We start from the raw sequence: 22,502 nt of genomic DNA on the forward strand, positions 1-22,502 counted from the left end.
CCGTAATTGTACGTCGGATCATATTAGGTTTTTACTTTCCGTTCTGTTGAGACCATCTCATGTCTACCCTGAGTGGCCGGTTCTGAATTGGTACCAGTTCGAGCTTGACTGTTTTATGATACATAGTATGGACTATGTATTCAGCGTGCATATAGAGTTTTATGATATAGAAACTGTTAATCTTTACTCCCCTGAAACCAGGGGGTGATGCGAATAAGACCCGACGTATTTGGGGATCATAACCCTCGTTCTCTTTAGGATGAACCTTGAGGAACTTGAGCATCCATTGCTACCAATGGTGCACAGATTTGTCAGTTAAATCAATCATGTCGGCATTCTGTTATCATGTCAGACCTCGTCATTCAAAGTGAACTGTGGCCGTTATTTCCACATTAATTATTTGTTTGTTATGTTTTTGCCTGAAACTTGATTCTTTGATTAATACGGTTTATCTCATTTATAAGATAAACCAATTTAATGAAAGAGAAATGATTACTGCGTCATTCGGATCCGGTTCTCGTTTCCCGATAATCAACGTCACATGACTCTTCAGCATTACATTGAACTAGCCACTCTTGTAGATATGTAAAAGTTTCAAAAACCCACCACCTCCCCTTGTAATCTTCCATCTAATAACAATTCTTTTGTCTGCTGCTGTTTTATTTATCTTTTCAGAATGACCCGAACAGGCCGGATCTATAACATTTTGGACAAAAAGGAGGAGACAAACAAGCCGATGGATTTGCTTGCTGAATCATACGTTCGAGAACTATATATGTTAATGCTAATTTTCATGAATGGCTACCACTTTTATCTAAATTTTCAGACACCAGCAGTGTGAAAATGGAATTATCAATACCTGCTATTAATTCTTCGATTGGAGTGCATTTAACTTTTGACTTTATTTGGATAAAGATCAGCATTTATCTTGATTACTTGATTCTAATTGTTCATTATTTTGTAATAAAATCATTCGTCACAGTCAAAAAGGATGTCGGGATCTGGCAAGATTAAGGGGTTATGATCGTTTCCCGTAATTGTACGTCGGATCATATTAGGTTTATACTTTCCTGCGGTACCGCAGGAAGTTCTGTTGAGACCATCTCATGTCTACCCTGAGTGGCCGGTTCTGAATTGGTACCAGTTCGAGCTTGACTGTTTTATGATACATAGTATGGACTATGTATTCAGCGTGCATATAGAGTTTTATGATATAGAAACTGTTAATCTTTACTCCCCTGAAACCAGGGGGTGATGCGAATAAGACCCGACGTATTTGGGGATCATAACCCTCGTTCTCTTTAGGATGAACCTTGAGGAACTTGACCATCCATTGCTACCAATGGTGCACAGATTTGTCAGTTAAATCAATCATGTCGGCATTCTGTTATCATGTCAGACCTCGTCATTCAAAGTGAACTGTGGCCGTTATTTCCACATTAATTATTTGTTTGTTATGTTTTTGCCTGAAACTTGATTCTTTGATTAAGGTAGCACAATACAAAAGCAACTCAATTTTATCAAAATTTCATTTGCAGCTGTTTTTGTTACTTCTTAATATTACAAAACCACAGAAGAAAAATAAGTTTCCATATCTTGCACTGTTAATGAGTTTTGATGTTAATTTTATCAACAAATGCACGTGTCTGACTGATACAAATAAGAACATGTGGACAGTACTGTGTGGTTAATCAATAGAAACATTTGATAGCTTTATGACCACTGACCAGCTATAAAAATAACAATGATAGAAAAGAGGATGAATTTGGGGTTTATTGAAAAAAGAAGATAATGAAATCCAAATAAAAATACATTTCTATTTTGGAGCTGCCAGGAGAAAAAACAAAAAACAATTTTGAGCTATAGAGGGAATCAAATATAAATGTACAGATATCAAACAAATATAATTGTACAACAATTAATGATGCTGATGTTAATGCTGATAGTTATAGAGTTTTTAGGAGAATGTGTAGATATGAATTCTTTTTAAACGAAAATACAAAAATTATTTTATTTTCAAACTTCGAAAATAAGAAAATTCTACTTTGTGTAAAACACCATATTTTTTTGTATACAATTATAATTCTAGAACTCCCACATAAGAACACGAATCCTCTAGACCGACCAACTGATGATTTTATGTACACATGCATAACCTACTTTTTGGGAATATGTTGAAAACAAAATATATTGTTTCATGTACTAATTGAATAAAAAATCCATTATTGAAAAAAGCAAATGAAATGTGTAATTAAAGTTCTGAGATGTTTATCCAGGTGGGCGGAGTTTTGACCATATCAGTAGCAACTGACTTACAGCAAGGTCAAGAATGATATTACTTCTCCCGCCAGATCTGGATTTTGTTGCATTGGGTGTGCATTTTCTATATGTATTTATAATTGCTGAAATGGAATGCTTTCTTACTGGTCAAACCTTAATTGATTTATGATTAAAGGCCAATCCTGAAGTATCATCATGGTACATTTGTGAATGATATTGAAGTTAATGAGGTTCAAATAGGAAAAATCCTTATTTATTCAATTGTGACACATACATTTTTGTCATGAAAATGTAGTATTAAATAAAATTAGCTCCCAGACAGGTGCCCCTAAATGCCTGATATTACCACATGTTGTTCCTTGACCAGTTATCTTCAAAACCGTGTCTCAGATTTCCAAAAACCTTAATAGAACAAATTTCATACCCAATTAAATTGAGTGATTTCTAATGAAATAAGGTTGCAAACTTAATTGAAGTGTTATGAAAGAATTAAATACAATAGGAAAAATCTGGGACACAGTTTTGGAAGTCAAACTGTGATGCACAAGAATGTATCAAAATATTTGGGATGCCATAAATAACAAAGAAGCTAATTTCATTCAAATGTGGACATCCGAATCTAGCAACTAATTACATAATAATCAAGTATGTAATTATAATGCAATAATGAAATTATTACCATTTGAAAGATTGATCTTTCTTCTTTCTTATGGTTTCTCATTTATGAATTTTAGAGCTGAATGAAAGAAATTACATCAGTTTAAAATTGTCTGATTGGGGGTGCAAAATCTTGTATTGTGCTACCTTAAACAAAATCCGTACTTATGTAATTTGATTACTCCAACTCCAAGTAACCTGCTGCTATTGATTGGATATTTAAATTTACTTTCGATATTCCCCTAAAAACACATATAACTTCATATACATGTGACGTGATTTACAAACAGTTTCTGAACATGGATTTTCACTGACTTTTTTTCACGAATATGTTTATTTTATCATGTAAATCATTAAGAATTGTGTTTTTCATTTAAATATTTTTATTTTCTTACCTCATAATTCTTATTCTATTTTTTTTTTGGGGTGTAAAGTCACATGAATGTTTTCAAAACTTAATATAAAAACAGGTAATATAATCATATCTCATAGAAAGTATCAAAAGAAAAAAATAATAGTGGCCAGCGATTTGTTTTGCAAAATAAAGTAAAAGAACGTCACATCAATTACTTTATTTTATTGATCATAAAACTGATAAATTACATTTTAATGAAAAAAAATGCAGAATTTATTTCAGTGGCCGAAACACTTCATGTATTCAATAGAACAGTCATTCATTAAACTTAAAGACCAAACAGCCTATTCAGTTCTACCAGTGATTTTTCCTTATAATTTTGTGTGTAGGTATTTCATGATTTGAGGAACAAAATATGATAAAAAAAAAATTGGGGGTCACCGACTTAGTTTTGTCACTATAGCAACCTCAGTTTCGTGTTTTCCCGAATATTAACATGATATTTGCTTGTTATTTGAACTCTCAAAAAATCCCATTATATCAAACCTACAAGCATAATTCTTGTTTCATGTTAAACAGTAGATTTTTGTCTATCAAATACAAGTTCAAGAGTTTAAGACTCTTATTGTTTTGATCTTAAAAAATATGATTTATTTCATTCCCGCCAAAAATAAAACGCAAGAATGAAAAACGTTTCAAGTATTAAAAAATATCTACCAGTGATTTTTTTTGCCGCACAAAATTTTAACCTTCAGAAACACCATCCGTCGGAATGAAAAATTGTTCGAAATAACCTTTCACGACGCTTTAGAAAGGAAATAAAATTGAGAATGGAAATGGGGAATATGTCAAAGAGACAACAACCCGACCAAAGAGCAGACAACAGCCGAAGACCACCAATGGGTCTTCAGTGCAGCGAGACAATCCCGCACCAAGAGGTGGTCCTCAGCTGGCCCCTAAATAAAATTGTGTACTAGTTCAGTGAAAATAGGCGTCACACTAAACTCCAAATCATATAAATGAACTAAAATTAAAAAACATACAAGACTATAACAAAGACCAGAGGCCCCTGACTTGGGACAGGTGTAAAAATGCGGCGGGGTTAAACATGTTTTGTGAGATCTCCCCCCTCCCCCCTATACCTCTAGCCAATGTATGAAACACATAGCAATACGCACAGTAAAAATTCAGTTTAAAAGAAGTCCGAGTCCGATGTCAGAATAGGTAACAAAAGAAACTAAGCAAAATGACAATGATACATAAATAAACAAAGGACTACTAGCAGTTACTGACATGCCAGCTCCAGACCTCAATTAAACTGATTGAAAGATTATGTCTTCATCATATGACAATCTGTTTTTGTCCTCTCCCTCTCATTAGCAAAATCATTGAAAATAAAAAGAGAAATGAAAGATGACACTGGCTAACTTACAGACTATTTGACTATATTAGACTAGATGTGTGGGTTTTTTTGTCGCGTCAATTTCAGAACTTCGCCCTAGCGCACTCTTTCGCTACTGTTGTCAGACGGACAGACATTAGCACGGACGGACTTCTTTATACCATTATGTGTCCCGACTAAGACGAGCTTATACAAATTATTCCATCTAGTTTGTGGATTCATTATTTCTGAATATTTAAAATATAAGAAAATCAAAATTATAGGTATAATATATGAATTAAAGTTTTTGATTCTAAAACGTTTTACATCCATTTAACCTATCATAAAATACGATCCCCGTTATAACTAACTCACGTGTTTTGAATAAACGAGACAGTAAATATAAAATACAAATAAGTTTTTAATTCAAAAATTGATTTAGAATCTAAGATATAATTTTCCGTTGAAAACTTTTATAAAGTATTTCTCAAAACAGGATGAAATATTATGAATCTAAATAGATCATTTTGGAAATTAAAACAAAGACAAGGTTGTAATATGTATAGATTGCCGGCATTGAAAATCGAAATTTATTTTCAATCTTTCCGGTCATAGCTTTTTGAAAGTGAGAAATTTTATGTTGGATCTTATTCTTGAAGCAATTGTTTTTGTCATAAGTTAAATTTACAACAAATTTAGTTTTAAAAACCGTAAATTTTTATTTTAATTCACATTCACTGAGTATATTAATTTCTTATTTTTTTTTGTCTTAAGCTTCTGTGATATCGGGCGAAATCTTTGTCATTTCTCCTTGAGACAATTTGAAATGAAACAAATGACAAAAGACAATGAACCTTTATCATTTTTATTTTTTTTTTAATATACGATTTTGTCAATTAAGCAGTATAGATAAAATTTAACTTCATTGCAAGATCACCATTATTTTACGAGAATCTTAAAGAAATAAGTTAATCACAACATGCATACGTTGCCAGTAGATCGAAACTTCTAGAAAGTATTGTTTATCGGCCTAACCTTCTGAAAACACAGTTTTGAAAATCACATATTAAGTTAAAATTCTAAGCGTAAGTCATATAAATTTACCAGTGTAAAGTTACACGGCCGTATGAGATTTGCGCCGATTAAAAAAAAATTTCGATCTTTAATTTGCGCCGATTTGATTCTTTCATTAGCGCCTATTTCATTTTTTTTTTATCACTAGCCCCGATACTTTATTTGCTATACGAGTAAATACATGTACATGTAGTAAACCTAGAATGTATATTGCTTGGTAATATATGGATATAAATAGTGTTCCCTTATGTTTAAGATAATTTTGGTCATATTGTTCGAGAACTTCGTTTTGACACGAGAAAGAAAAGATGGACTTCGTTATTGGCAAGTACAAGAAGTATAGAAAAGATAAAATGACAAGAAAGTAATATATCAGATGTGTGGCATATAAATTCTCGGCAAGATACTAATTCATTGTACTAGTATTACATTTTTATGGATTTTATTGTGTTGCTTTGAAATGCTGTAAATAGAATTTTACTCCGTGATTTTAGTGGATGTAAACAGAGTGCACAAATATCTTTTAAATTGACTTATCCTGCTCGAAATTCTACTCCTACCTCCCCTTTGTGAGCAGGGGACAACAGTTAAATACATGTTATAATTGACAATTCATCATATGGACAACTGGCTAACGGAAGAGGTTTATATGATAAATAAAAAAATAACTTTCACCTATAATTTACCTGTACACATCGGCGCAAATGAAGACAAAATCGGCGCAACTGAAAGAAAAAAAGTGAAATGCAGATCGGCGCAAATGCAAAAAGCCGAGTTCAAAATTTATATTTTTATTATTATTTTTATTAGAACGGAGGTTACAGATAGTGTAGTATCTTTTGTGTCCATTTGTGTTTAATTTCCACTGGGTATCAGTGCGACGCTTAATTCCACTTTTCTTGGAAGACGTAGTTTTAAGCGCGTACACCATGTTGGAATCCTTGAAAAACGCAAAAAAGGACGTTATAATTTGACGTTTTTTTCACGGCTAGAAACAACGTCATAGAGCTTTTATGTCACTACCAAGTTGCGTTAGTTGATGCGCATCAAAATAGGCTGTTTGGTCTTTAAACTCCAAAGTGAAATATCTAATACAAGGTGGAAAAATGTCTGCTTTAAAGGTCGCTGCATAATTCTATTTACAAATTTTGTGACTATTTATTAACCACAAAACATAGATAGAAGTCTATGGTAAATTAACAATTCAACGGTCAAGATTTTTGGATGTAACCACAGGATTTGGGCGTTCTTAAAATAAAATTAAACTAAAATAAATGAAAGCAACGGAGAGAACTGCATCTTGGTTTTACAAGCTATAAACAATCCTTGAGACATCAAATTGCAAAAGAGGGAAATATTAAGTGACTATTTGATTAGTTCTTATAGGATATTGTTATTTTGATTTTGACAATATGTGGTTTTATATTGTATAATGATTGTGATGCTTGTGAAACTTAAGGCTGTATGTTCCATATAAAATACAATATGACTACAGGTAATGATACTAGATTATAAAAACAAATTACTTTACATCTGCATGAGTATCAATGTTTAATTCCTTGTCACATGAAGGTACATCAAGAAAAGCGCTTCAAACGCATGAAATTTAATTTTTTCCTTTTTTAAAAAGGTCATAATTTAAATATGAAGGAAAATGATCTTGGTCAAAACTCTTTTATTTGTATTTGATTGAAATGAATTGCTAAGGACAATTGAATGGCTGTTGAGGTAATTAAATGTTCCTCCCTCCCTATAGAGATAAATTCAGTAAATAAATATACGTCATCAAGAACTGCCCATTTGAGGAGAGCTTTCTGTATAAAACTGAAGTTCTGTGCTCTTCTGATTGGTAGATAATGTTAAAAATAAATAATTTTTGAAAGATGGATCAAAACTAGGGTTTAAAAAAAATGAATGCCGAATGCACTTAAATTTTTACTACAGGATTGAAAAATAATGAGTGTCAGTATAGGAATTTAGTGCGAATCTACGGAGTTTGTAAACAAGGCCATCTGAATGGCCTAAAAATGCAAGACATATGTTATCATTAAAGTCAATGGGAGTTTTTTAAAATGAATTTACCCCTATAGGAAAATATGCACTCTTGCACTGTCCTTTTGCAAGGCCACACAATAATCACAAAGCTCATTTCCTGTAAATATTGATGCAACGGAAGTTTTTTGCAAACAGTCAATGTTGGTTTTCATACAAAATTCTATGTTAAACTGCTACTTGCAAGGATGAGTATACTGTGGGAGGAAGCAAGCATGGGGTATACGGGAAAAGTCAGTTTTGTGTCCAAATTGATTGAAACAATAGAAATTACTCTTCAGATTTATGAAAGTAATGAGAGATATAAATATTCTCCCCATTTTATATCAAATTTAGCACATATTTCTTTTAATAATGTGTGAAATCATATGAAAATTCAGAATTACCTCCCTTTGACATAGTGTATATTTTTTAGCAGTGTTCCCCATGTAAAATTGCAGATCAGATCAAGTTGTAAATAAGCTCTTTTCAGGTACCGGTATTTTAACACTCGAATAATCTGACAATTTGAAAATATTATTTTGTTTACTTAATTCATTGCGTTTCTTTAATTAAAAATCATTCTGGACAACTTTTCAGGATAAGATACCCTTCATCTATGAAACTTGTCTTAAAATGTTTATGTATTTGGATTGCTATGTTAATAATTGCTTTTAAGATTCTAAATTGTTACTTTGATCTTTCAAATGCAAAGTTTGGTCATACCCAGTCTTATTTTTTCATGTTTGGCACATTTATCTACTTCAGTTTTGGCTAAGAAACCAACTTGATGTTGGGTAAACAGGAATTTCTGCAGAGTGTTTGTCATTGACAGTTTTTGAACTTTACAAGCAATTAAAACACAGATCTAGTAAAATGAAACATAATTGTTGTTTTTATTTGTATGAAACTGATTAAAAAGCCTATGAAAAGTCTTTTTTGGGGTATTTTCAGGGTATATACCCAAAAACTTTATGTTTATTTTACCTCATTCTTTTAAAAACAACAGTCAATGTGTAGCTTTACATACAAAATACACAGTGTCTGCAGTAAGGGCTAAAATATAAATTTTCCTCCATCTTTACAATTTCAGCTTTTATGAATCTTATATTGAAACTGGAACTTGAAAACTGGCTAAATTCCATAATCAATAAAAAAAAAAAAAATAGGAAATAAGACAAAAAGGTCTCTTATAGGGGTAAATTCAGTAAATAAATAAACGTCACCGAGGACCACCCATTTGGGGGAGAGCTTTCTGTATAACACTGAAGTCCTGTGCTCTTCTGATAGGTAGATAATGTTTGTAATAAATAATTTTTGATATATGGATCAAAACTACAGTTAAAAAATTTTTTTAAAATGAATGCCGAATGTACTTAATTGTTTTTACTACAAGGTTGAAAAGTAATGGGTGTCAGTATAGGAATTTAGTTCGTATCTACAATGTTTGTAAACAAGGCCATGTGAAACCCAAAATGCCGCATGACCCCATGTTTTTATTATTGCGAAGATTGGGCTATATTTGTACTTATAATAATATATGAAAGCTTCTGATTTCGAAAGGTAAACCAGATATAAATTTAATTCAAGACATAAGTTTGCATTAAAGTCAATGGAGATTTTTTCCTGAAGTTACCCCTATAAGTGGATTGTAAAATATATAACTACCCTTGAATTTTTACTAGATAACATTTTTGTTCGCTATGGAGATTTCGTATATCGTCAGGTTATCGGAATTCCCATGGGGACTAACTGTGAACCTCTTATTATGGACCTGTTTCTGTATTGTTATGAGTTACAATTTATGATTAAAACCAGCAAAGACCCATCGAAACGACATCTGATACAAAAATTTAATAACACTTTTAGATATCTAGATGATATATTGGCTCTCAATAATGACGACTACAGTATGTACACTAAAGAGATTTATCCTGCCGAACTGACTTTAAATAAAGCTAATACTAACAATGAACACTGCCCTTTCCTAGATATTGATATCTATATAATTATTGGGAAGCTTAATACCAAAATTTATGATCAAAGAGATGATTTTTCATTTCCTATTGTTAATTATCAATTTTTATATGGTGACGTTCCTTTGTCACCATCTTATGGTGTCTATATATCTCAACTTGTTCGATTCGCTCGTGTATGTAACAATGTATTTTATTTTAACGAAAGAAACCTCTGTATTTCTGAAAAATTATTACACCAGGGTTTTCGATATCACAAACTAGTCAAAACATTTACTAAATTTTATCATCGGTACAAGGACATCATTCGTAAATATAAATCAACATGCAGACATCTTATACGTTCGTGTATTTCACATCCAATATTTTATGGTAATATTCTTTACAAAGCACAAAAATGTCGGCTTTCACCTCAAAAGCTAACCAAACCTTTAAACAGACTTATTCAGAAAGGATATAGTTACGATACTTTTGTCAAGTAATAAAGGATTGCATATTTTGGTATTAATATTGATACACTCATAGGGTATTTGCATCGGAAATAAACACATTTATTCTAAAAAAACAGTTATTGACATGATACGGGTTATGTTCTTCTCATATATTTTATGATGATAGGATACTAAACCCAGTACGGGAGGGACTTTACTTGATTTTCATATGATGAAGACATAATCTTTCAATCAGTTCAATTGAGATCTAGAGCTGGCATGTCAGTAACTGCTAGTAGTCCTTTGTTCATTTATGTATCATTGTCATTTTGCTTAGTTTCTTTTGTTACCTATTCTGACATCGGACTCGGACTTCTTTTGAACTGAGTTTTACTGTGTGTATTGCTATGTGTTTCTTTATTCTACACTGGCTAGAGTTATAGGGGGAGGGTTGAGATCTCACAAAACATGTTTAACCCCGCCGCATTTTTGGGGACTGTCCCAAGTCAGGAGCCTCTGGCCTTTGTTAGTCTTGTATGTTTTTTTTAATTTTAGTTCCTTTATATGTTTTGGAGTTTAGTGTGACGTCCATTTTCACTGAACTAGTACACAATTTGTTTTAGGTGCCAGCTGAGGACCACCACCGGGTGCGGGATTTTCTCGCTGCGTTGAAGACCCATTGGTGTCTGCTCTTTGGTTGGGTTGCTGTCTCTTTGACATATTCCCCATTTCCATTCTCAATTTCATATTTACTATAAAAACCTAATAAGACGTTAATTTAAGGACAATTAGAAAAATTGTGCTTATACATACTCGGGTGTAATGCATATTATGCAAGTTTAAATAATATAACTACGGCAAATCAAAATTTAATTTTTTAAAACATTTCATTTTTGAAGATTTAAAGTTTTCAGAAGATAAAACAGTATTAGATAAAAGAGTTTAATTGTAAATTGAAGGTACAAAATGAAATTTGGCGGTCTGTAAATATGTGTATGTAATAAAATATCGCATATTTACTTCCAATTTTTAAGAAAGGCTTGTTCATTGGGTGTTTTTTTCACGTCAATAATTTTTAGTTGAAATTGTAAGCTAATTAAGACAGCTTAGAAACCAAACTTTTGTTACCTGTGACAATAATGATAAATGACAGTTAAACGAGCATACTCAATTTGTAAGTTCCATAAGTGATTTATTCCAGTAAGACTCTTGGGGACTACGCTTAAGAACCTCAGCTTCATTTACTTTAAGTAATAATAAATTGAAACAGTGTTAATTAAGTGAAAGCCAATGGGCGTTTAAAAATTATATAGAATTAAAAATTAAAACTGTTTTAACAGCAGCACCCGTTTGTAATCTAATGGCATATACATTTTAGATGATAAGTCATATTCAGTGATAAGTCATAAAACAGAGGTGGGAGATATCAAGGGGACATTCAAAACTCCCACGTCGAAGAAAAAATGACACCTCCAACCCCCCTATAATAACCAGAAAAAAACGAAAAGACGAACAAATCTACAAAGCACTACATAGAAAACTAAAGATTGAGCAACGCGAAACCCACCAAACACCTGGGATTGACTCATGTGCTGCGGAAGGCTGAGCAGTTTTTGCTCCACATGTGGGACCCATTGTGTGGCTCATGTTAGTACAAATTCAGTGACAAGTCTAATTTGGCTATGTCATATTCGAGGAAAGAGGGCAGGATTGTGGTTACGACTATTGAAACTGGCATTATCAAGATAACTGACATTTATCTTATTGACAACATACATTATACTGATAATGTTTGGTGGGCATTTATTTTCAACAGACAGTTAGCTTTCTGTGAACCAACTATGTAACTCTTGAGACAGACTTTGCAAGAAGAATGTAAAGAATGTAAAGAAGCAACTTTTTTTTTCATTGATAAAGATGACCTCCTCTCACCGAATAATTATAAATTTTATGACTATGTTGATCGCATTATTGCCATGGAACTGGAAAATAAGATTTAACTGTTACAGTTAGGTCTGTTTTTTATATTGAGTTACATTAAGAAATTGACAGTTATGGTCGGTTGTACACTGAACAGTACTTCAAAATATGACTAACAATTGACCATTACGTCAACTTTTCATTTATGTACAAAATTTACAGCAGTCCTTGCAAATAGAGTACATGCCTACCAGTTTATAAGATAAAAAAAAGTATAACAAAAATACCGAACTCCAAGGTAAATTCAAAAAGGGGAAGTTCATAAAATATCAAACGTCATGAACCAACGCCACGAATGTAAAACTGTCATATTCCTGACTTGGTACAGGCATTTTCCGAAGAAAATGGTGAGTTTAACATGGTGTTATAACTAGCAAAACCTCCCATTTGTATGAAAATTGTTTATTGTTCCGTTGTATTGACAAAATTAGGTTAGCATCCCAAACAGTCATAATAGGTTAATGTGAAAATAATCGGGATACAGCAGTCAAAACTGTGTAAACATACATCACAGACATACAACACATATACAAATAAATCTAACAAAAACGACCACATAAAAATTGTTGGAGCTGATTGTTAATTTGACAAAGATGCCAACAAAAATTTGTTAGTAGGTGATAGTACATACAATAAATAGTATACACTTTCTTGATAAAGTACAAATTGAGTAAAATATAGATACAAGGGTATTGAATTTGGAGGTAGACTTTTTCAGCAAGTTGTCGGCATTCCTATGGGAACGAACTGTGCGCCTCTCTTTGCCGACCTCTTTTAATTTTCACATGAGTCGGGGTTCCTTCAGACACTTATAAAGAACAAGAAAATCAAAATAGCCCGATCATTAAATTTCACATTCAGATATATTGATGATGTTCTTTCCATTAACAATCCAAACTTTTCTGATTGGGTTCCATTAATATATCCCCCAGAACTAGAAATTAAAGAAACAACAGACACAGCTTCCTCCGTCTCATTTTTAGACTTATACCAGAATCTTTGACAAGCGAGACGATTTTAATTTTGAAATTATAAATTTTCCCCACCGTAACAGCAATATACAAACTTCACCTGCATATGGGATATACATTTCCCAACTCATTCGGTATTCAAAAGCTTGCAGCTGCTACTCAGACTTTATAAAACGTCACCAGTGTCTGAGCAGAAAGTTGATGAGCCAAGGTTATATCAAAGAACGTACTGTTTCTAAAAAAGTTCATTTGAAGATACCAAGACCTTGTAAATAAATATTCCGTATCAACTTCACAAATAATACATGATGGTCTTGAAGTATAGATTCTAGGAACTGACGTTGTTTATCATCTTAATTACGTGTAAAAGTTCCCTTTTTTGTCCTTGTATATTTTTTAACCTTTACTGTTTATCAATTTTTTATTATATACTTATGACGTGGATCGGTACTTATATATCCCGCCATTGTGCAATGGTCAATTTTGAGTTCTTGTCTTTCATTTTTGCTTATTTATTTTGTGTAGATGCCATTTTGTGTTTCTTTGTTGAAACAGTTATTTGTTTTTATAGTGATTAAGATTATATTACAATGTTGACTGCTGAACCCTAATTTTTGACGTTTTTACCTATTATATAGATATAAGAAGATGTGGTATGAGTGCCAATGAGACAACTCTCCATCCAAGTCACAATTTATAAAAGTAAACAATTATAGGTCAAAGTACGGTCTTCAACACGGAGCATTGGCTCACACCGCACAGCAAGCTATAAAGGGCCTCAAAATTACTAGTATAAAACCATTCAAATTTGAAAAACCAACGGTCTAATCTATATGAAAAACGAGAAACGAGAAAAACTTATGAACCACATCAACAAACGACAACTTCTGAACATCAGATTCCTGACTTAGGACAGGTGCAAACAATTACAGCCGGTTTAAACGTTTTAATGGTACCAAACCTTCACTCTTATCTGAAACAATAGTGTAATATCACAACTGAGAAACACACACTATAAAATATCAGTTGAAATGGCATGTCTGTTTGTTTTGCTCACACATTGTTGTCAATATAATGGAATTCTATGCGACTGTTATACAAGTGAGAGGTTAACCTAGCTATAAAACCAGGTTTAATCCACCATTTTCTATATAAGGAAATGCCTGTACAAAATCAGGAATATGACAGTTGTTTCCATTCGTCAGATGTGTTTGAGCTTTTGATTTTGCAATTTCATAAAGGACTTTCCGTTTTGAATTTCCCTTGGAGTTCGGTATTTTTGTTATTTTACTTTTTTAGATATGTCAGAGCCTACGGTTTCAATAATAGTTTTCATGGTAGAAGAGTGCAGCTCAGGAGGAAGCTATTGAACTAATGCTTGCTACTAAATAGTGTATTTTAAGCCATTTTTTCAAGATTTGGTTATATCACAGATGTCCACAGAAAAGTCCACGGAAAAGTCAACGTGATGTTGTCACAATCATGATCTCTTTATGGCATCACCGAAGGCGCGTTATCATGAGATTTTTACTTGCAACGAGAGACACGATGGGTGATACTGGTCGAGCTGTGACCTCTTATCCTTCTAGAGCATCTGAGGTCACCAAACATTTTTAAATCTTTAGTTTTCCGTGTGGTGTTTTGCTGTTTGTTGTTTGTTCGTCGTTTTCTTTCGGCGTTGTTGCTGTCTCTCTGTCCTCATATCATGTATTTTTTATGCCCCACCTAGGGGCACTATGTTTTTCGGTCTGTGTGTCCGTTCTTTCGTCCGTCCGTCCGTCCGTTTGTCCGTCTGTCTCGCTTGAGGTTAAAGTTTTTGGTCAAGGTAGTTTTTGATGAAGTGGAAATCCAATCAACTTGAAACTTAGTACACATGTTCCCTCTGATATGATCTTTCTAATTTTAATGCCACATTAGAGTTTTGACCCCAGATTCACGGTTCACTGAACATAGAAAATGATAGTGCGAGTGGGGCATCCGTGTACTATGGACACGTTCTTGTTATTGCTCCTTTGCTATCTCCTTACCATTTCTGATGACACTGCTTCATTAGGATATAGTTTTTCAAGGTTCCATGCATGAAATAAAGAGTTGTATGAGGTGATCGGAGGTTGTAGCTAAGGATTTATACATGATTACTTAGAATAATATAAACGGTACCAATTTTGAAGCACCAGATGCGCATTTCGGCAAATAATGTCGCTTCAGTGATGCTCGAGGCCAAAAGATATTGGAATATCCAACATCTAATAACAAATGTTGAAGAGCAGATCAAACTAAAAAGGACCTAAAGTATAGCCAAATTTGACAACAAACTAGAGCTTTGCATGAGAGAGATATATTACTTAATTCAAAATTAATATTAATTACTAAAAGTTCATAACAGTAAATTTTAATCAAATAATATTCATATTTTGGAGTTTTCGTTTAATTATACACACCATTCACCTACATGTATCACATATTATTTAGCGAAAGAGTTTGTTGTTATAAGCGTAACTTCAAGCAGATTTGTATGTTAAACAGTATAAAAGTATAAAGCAGTTTCAATCTTAGTGCAGAATCACTATAATGACTTTTTAGATGCATATAATATTGCAGACACATTGAAACATTGTATTCACAGCGTTATGCAAGAAGTATTTGTCAACTTCATTTGTTTGCTATTTATTTTTAAAAAAGAAAACTATATTATTCTAAAACAAAAAAGGTAATTGTCTGAAGTATATTTGCTTAATTGCTTATACTTTTCTTGTGGAGCGTTCTCATTCTCTCATTCTTATAAACACAAATATATTTTTTGCCAGGAAATATGCTATACATTTTAAAATTGAATTGTAAAAAAACGGTATTATTTATGTTCAAATCTGGAGAAAATAAAAACAACTGAGGACAACAATATGAACATATAAATAAATATCTCTCAGACAATTCTGCATCATTGGCACCAAGTTTATTGTTTATTAATAATCAAACCAAAAAAGTGTTCAAAATTATTTTTTGAAAAAAAGTTTATTTTTTATTTACTTGGACGGCGCATTCAACCAATAGATTTGACTACATTAGCAAGCATCCCATAGGAGCTAGCACTTTTTGAGCGTGCTTTCCAAATGAAGGATTGTTTTTTTTTCTCACTGTATCAGCCTATTGGTTGTTGGTCTATATAGTTACTTTTCATTGTGTGTTTTTTAACATAAAATATGGTTTAGATAAGCAAGATGGGATTGTGCGTACTGATTTAACCCTGATAAATAGTCACGCTGTCTAGATCATGTTTTCGTTGTAGTTTGTCTTTTTACATCTATTTTAATGGAGGAGTCAGGTGTTGGTCTGTTTAACTGTAAAATTTTATTTTGTTATTTTTTTGAATTATTATCTTAAGACATACATTTTCAGTTAAAATAAAAACTAGGGGCCCACATGTACATATATATAACTTTCAACTTTCCTTATGTACCATGTTGTGTTTTAATATTATTTTTTGTTTTACATACACGATATATCACTATATATGGTATGAATAAGAAGATGTGGTATGATTGCCAAAGAAACAATTCCCCACCAGAGACCAAATGACTTAGAAGTTAACAACTATTATAGATCAACTCAAGAAGTTAGCAGTATCCTTTAACTTTACTTTCCGCTATATAGATGATGTTCTCTCACTAAATAATTCAAAATTTTTGACTATGTTGATCGCATTTATCCCATCGAACTAGAGATAAAGGATACAACAGATACAGTTAAGTCTGCCTCATATCTTGACTTTAATCTAGAAATTGACAATGAGGGTCGGTTGAAACCAAAACTTTACGACAAAAGAGATAATTTCAGCTTCCCAATTGTGACCTTTCCATTTCTATGTAGCAACATTCCCGCAGCGCCTGCATACGGAGTATATATCTCCCAATTGATACGATATTCCCGGGCTTGTATTTACTATCATGATTTCCTTAATAGAGGGTTGCTGCTCACAAGGAAGCTATTAAACCAAAAGTTCCAAATGGTGAAATTGAAATCATCCCTTCGTAAATCTTACGGACGCCATCACGAGTTGGTTGACCGTTAAGGAATAACCGTTTAACAGATGATAGCGGATATGTTCCTAATGTCGTAATTACAATCCCGTTCCCTTTTCATGAATGTGACCTACCGAATAAGACTATTTACCGGTTTTGGACTAACATGAGCAACACGATGGGTGCCACATGTGGAGCAGGATCTGCTCACCCTTCCGGAGCACCTGAGATCACCCTAGTTTTGGTGGGATTTGTTTTGCTTAGTCTTTAGTTTTCTATGTTGTGTTTTGTGTACTGTTGTTTGTTTGTCTGTTTGTCTTTTTCTTTTTTAGCCATGGCGTTGTCAGTTTATTTTCGATTTATGAGTTTGAATGTTCCATCTGGTATCTTTCGCCCCTCTTTTATGACCTTCAACAATGACCAAAGCCATAAAAGACCTCGAAACGACAAATGTAAATCAATTCAAACAAGAAAACCAACAGCCTGATTTTTGTACAACACAATGAACGACAAACAAATATGATATACAACAACGAACGGCAACCACTAAATTCCAGGCTCCTGACTTGGGACCAGCACATAAAGAATGTGGCGGGGTTAAACATGTTTACGAACGCCAAACCCTCCCCCTAACCTGGGACAGTGGTGTAACAGTACGATATAAGAAATCTGTATGAGTTCTATACTTCCTCAAAAATAAAATATAACAAATATTATTCTCATTTTAATACGAGCTGTGACAATTTTTGTCAGAATCTTTGTCAAAAACTTTTAAATAAGTTGCACATTAAGGCATCTATAGTAGATGTGAATTTCAAAATTCAATCCGCGTAAAGGAAGTTTCAGGACTGCAAGAGCCATTCAATTGTCAATAGCAGTACCATTCACTCAAGTACAAATCAAAGACCCTTGACCAAGATACTCGTCACTTTATTTGAATTATATTGTTTAGAATATTGAATAAAGCACATGACAAGTTGCTGTCACGGTAAATTAATTCACTCCATAACCTTTTACTTATTGTGATAAAGGTTTAACATTGGACATTATGGACAACATTACAATTATAAATTGAAATTTAGCTAAAATTCTAAAATTAATTGTCAGTGTTCGTATTTAACACAGATAAATATACACTGCAAATAAGTAATATATATAAACCATTTATTTTTGAAGATTTACAGAACTCAAATGAACGGTATATCATTGTGTTTTTTCCAGATCAAATCTTTGAGCCATACCGACAACTTTGTTTATTGTCTCAGATATCTTAAGTATTAAGGAATCATTTTCAACGAAAGACATTTTCTAACACAGTGTAATTTTGAGGATATAATCCTTTGGTTGCGTGCATTATTTATTGACTTGATCTTTGAAATAATTTCCACAAGGTATTTTTTCATAGTTAGGCTCACATGCACACATTCAGAATTGACAATAATCTGAAATGTAGATTAAAAACTATTGGAACAAGTCCGACTGTGAATTATCAACCCTACAAAAATGTGTAAGGTATACATTATTTTGACCGGAAACATGAAAACTTTATATCTACGTTTTTATAAAAACGTAATGGTAGTTGATTATTGATCAATGACAGTCTAAAACAGATAATACGCTTCTGTAATAAAAATAAAATTATTGGGATGGGGTATACATCAATGAAACAGCAATATAAAGACAAAGTGGTTAAAGGGACACTAGCTACGAGATATAAAAAATTATGAAATATGATTTTTTTGTTCAATCCTTAATGAAAGTGGAATAGTGACATAATAATTCGCTTTTAGCAGCCAGTATTGTCTAATTTTGTCAAAATAAGCAAATAAATATTGATGATGAATTATTCACTTGCAAGTGAATAATTCGACCTCATTGAATCCGTATTCATGTGAACTTCAATTTAACCCCTTAGATAGAGTTGGATAACGCATGAATTGTGCGCATGTTTGGTTATATAAAGGAAAAGAATGTCAACATTGAAAGTAAAAAAAAGTAATTCATTTAATTGACTGATTCGATCCTCCAGAAAATCATTCTTATACAGGTAAAAATGATGAGTAACATATATTTTTGATATATAAATGAAATTAAATAGACCTAGAAGAATCCAATTGCACGAGTTGAGCTATCTATTTATATCTTTATTTATGTTTATATCCCTTATATGGACATCGGTGGTTATCGGGAGGTCAACTGGACAGTTAATTAGATTGCGTCTAGAATAAAATACACACAAAACGAAGCTACATATTATCGACCCTATGCCCTGTAAATTGTTTATTTTAGATTTTTTATAATTTGGATAAATGTTTTACATTGTTATATAACAAATATGAGAATTTGAGTCAAATCGGTGAACATGAATTTGACAGCTAGTGCCCCTTTAATATGCTTTTCCATCTTTTACGCTTTACTTTTATTGGAAAAATTATTAGAGACACATGAAGGCAATATTATCAACCTCCAGGTTGTCGTCATCAGAGAGGGTCATAAAAATGATCAGTTAAGAAAGAATTAAACAGGGTGAAAAATTTGAATTGTATCTGACAAACGCCTCCTTTAAAAAATATCATAAATGAATTGTAATTGTTAAAACAAATTTAGTTTCTATAATTTATAATTAAACCATAAAATGGATTAATTTCATTTCTCAAACTACATATTATGTTCCTTTGAGTCAACTTGTCTCCCTTCTCCTACTACCTTTCGTCTATTTCTCCAGTTCTCTCATTTCTATACGAAAAGTGTTGTCCCATTAGCTTCTTTACACTTATTTTTCTCAATACACTATAGTATAAAATTAAAAATTCATTTCTTACCAACGACATTTGGTCATTTCAGGCCCGCATCACTTTCAGAGTATCATGGCGTCGTGATTTTAGTGATCATACTCAATGTGATGCAAGTACAAAATACACCCATAAACTTATTGGATATAATACAGGAGACATGACTTGCTTGGGTGACTGTAGTAGGTTTTCCACAGTGACAATTGGTAGTATGGAATTCTACTGTACAGACTTCAGTGAAGATGAAAATTGGACATCTGGAGAAAACACGATTACATATACTTTTCCGGAATCTAAGGATCATTGGTACCAGTTTGGGTATGTTAATTAATGGAAAACGTAACAATGAGTGAAAATTACACACTGTTTATCCTACTTGGGGGGGAATGATTACTTTAAAAATCGTGTTTTACGTTCTATGAGATAATAATTTTCCATTTCACTAACATATCAAATCTATGTTATAGCATCGCTGCTGATTGATTAATAAGTTTTAATTCGTCAACCGAACAGCTCTTAACAGAAGAAAGCTTCTTATTGTTAAATTTATCAATTCTAATTTTCAACATAATTAGGTAACTATTATTAGATGCTCATATGTTTTTAATACATGTGCATTGAAGCATGGTTATGAAAACCTTAGAATATAGCAAAGTGCTCTCGATCAATGAAAGTGTAGAATTTGGTGTTCCTTAATTGTGAAGAATGAATGTAAATAATGTTCTTAATAGGGGATTATTCTTTTGTTTAGGCCTATTTACGTCTAGGTTTTAGCACATACTTACAACTTCTCGTCCAATCAAATTGCTTGAATTTGCCCTCTAATTTTCATAGTACATACTTTTTCCGTGTACTAAGTAACTACGCATGAATGACCTCAAGGGTAAGATTTCATTGTATCGTAATCAAGATATTAAAACAAAAATTGCCACTGGCTATTTTACATTAAATGCTGTGTTCCAAATTAAATGACATAGTTTGTAATTAGTTTTTACATTGATTTTTAAATACCTTTAGATCTAAAAAAAAGTGTTTGACGATTGCAAGTTTCTTTCATTTAAATAAAGAGTAACAAATATGGTTCTTTATACCTTGATTAGAGAACAACGCCATCTTAGAATTATGATTTATCATCCATGCAATTACTTTGTACACAAAAAAGTGTGTACTATGAAACCTTGTAAAGGGAAATTAAGACAACTTGATCTATTTCGTCATGAATTGATTGATTGGTTGATTATTGGTTGCTTAATGTCCAGTGGCAAATATTTCATGCATGTTCAGGACGATGTCATGAATTGAAAACCCGTAATAATGTCTGAAGAGAATGTGCCACCTATATATATATATATATGTATATGCATGTTCTGATACATCTTTTAGTTTTTACTTTGAAAAAAAATATAAACCCTAGTATCTTTGATCTATTGGTAGTTGCTTTTTAATGACTATCCGCTAGACTATCTATGGGGACAAACCAGGGGCGGATCCAGCCTTCTTTAAAAGGGGTTTCCAACCCAGGATAAGGGGGGGGGGGGTTCCAACCATACGTCCCCATTCAAAAGCATTGATCGTCCAAAAAAGGGGAAAATCCCCTCCCTGGATCCGCCACTGCATACTAACTATATGTTTCAAATTTATTATAGTTTTAGTTTTACTGTGAAATTGAAAAATGTTTTCAAGACATTTAAAGCTTCCACTGCAATTTAATTATTGCCTGCTTTTGGTCAATTTATTTTGTCATCTTACCATGTAAAGAAGTACATGTATAGTAAAACACCGCTTTATACCAAAAAATATACTTACACCAGCAGCTACCTTCTTTTCATTCTGGAGTCGAGGGCCTTTTGAAATCACATAATTTACATTGATACTAGTGAGTAGATTTACAAAACTTCGTTAATGAGCTGCGTTTTACAAACACCTGTGATACAAGTAGTCAGCCAAATTAAACTATCAATAGACCAATTAAAAGATTACTCGAGTTGTAAATATGTGCTAAATTGGATAGTCTATGGAAAGGTATATACTATGAAATTAAGAGCTCGGGGCAAGCCCCTCGCTCTAAATTTCATAGTATATACCTTTCCATAGACTAACCTAGACATAGTTCATACTTTTTCCGTGAACTAAGTAACTACGCATGAATGACTACAAAGGGTAAAATTTCATTGTATCGTTATCAAGATATTAAAACAAAAATTGCTACTGGCTATTTTGAATTAAAATGCTGTGTTCCAAATTAAATTAAATAGTTTGTAATTAGTTTTCACATTGATTTCTAAATATCCTGCTATTAAAATCTTTGGATCTAAAAAATGTTATTGACGATTGCAAGTTTCTTTCATTTAAATAAAAAGTAACAAATATGGTTCTTTATACCTAAGTCTAGGTTAGTCTATGAAAAGGTATAAACTATGAAATTTAGAGCGAGGGGCTTGCCCCGAGCTCCTAATTTCATAGTATATACCTTTTCATAGACTATCCAATTTAGCACATATTTACAACTCGAGTAATCTCTTAATTGGTATATTGATAGTTTATTTTGGCTGACT

Source organism: Mytilus californianus, unplaced genomic scaffold, assembly GCF_021869535.1.
Source record: "Mytilus californianus isolate M0D057914Y unplaced genomic scaffold, xbMytCali1.0.p SCAF_4, whole genome shotgun sequence".
In the NCBI taxonomy this organism is placed as follows: domain Eukaryota; kingdom Metazoa; phylum Mollusca; class Bivalvia; order Mytilida; family Mytilidae; genus Mytilus; species Mytilus californianus.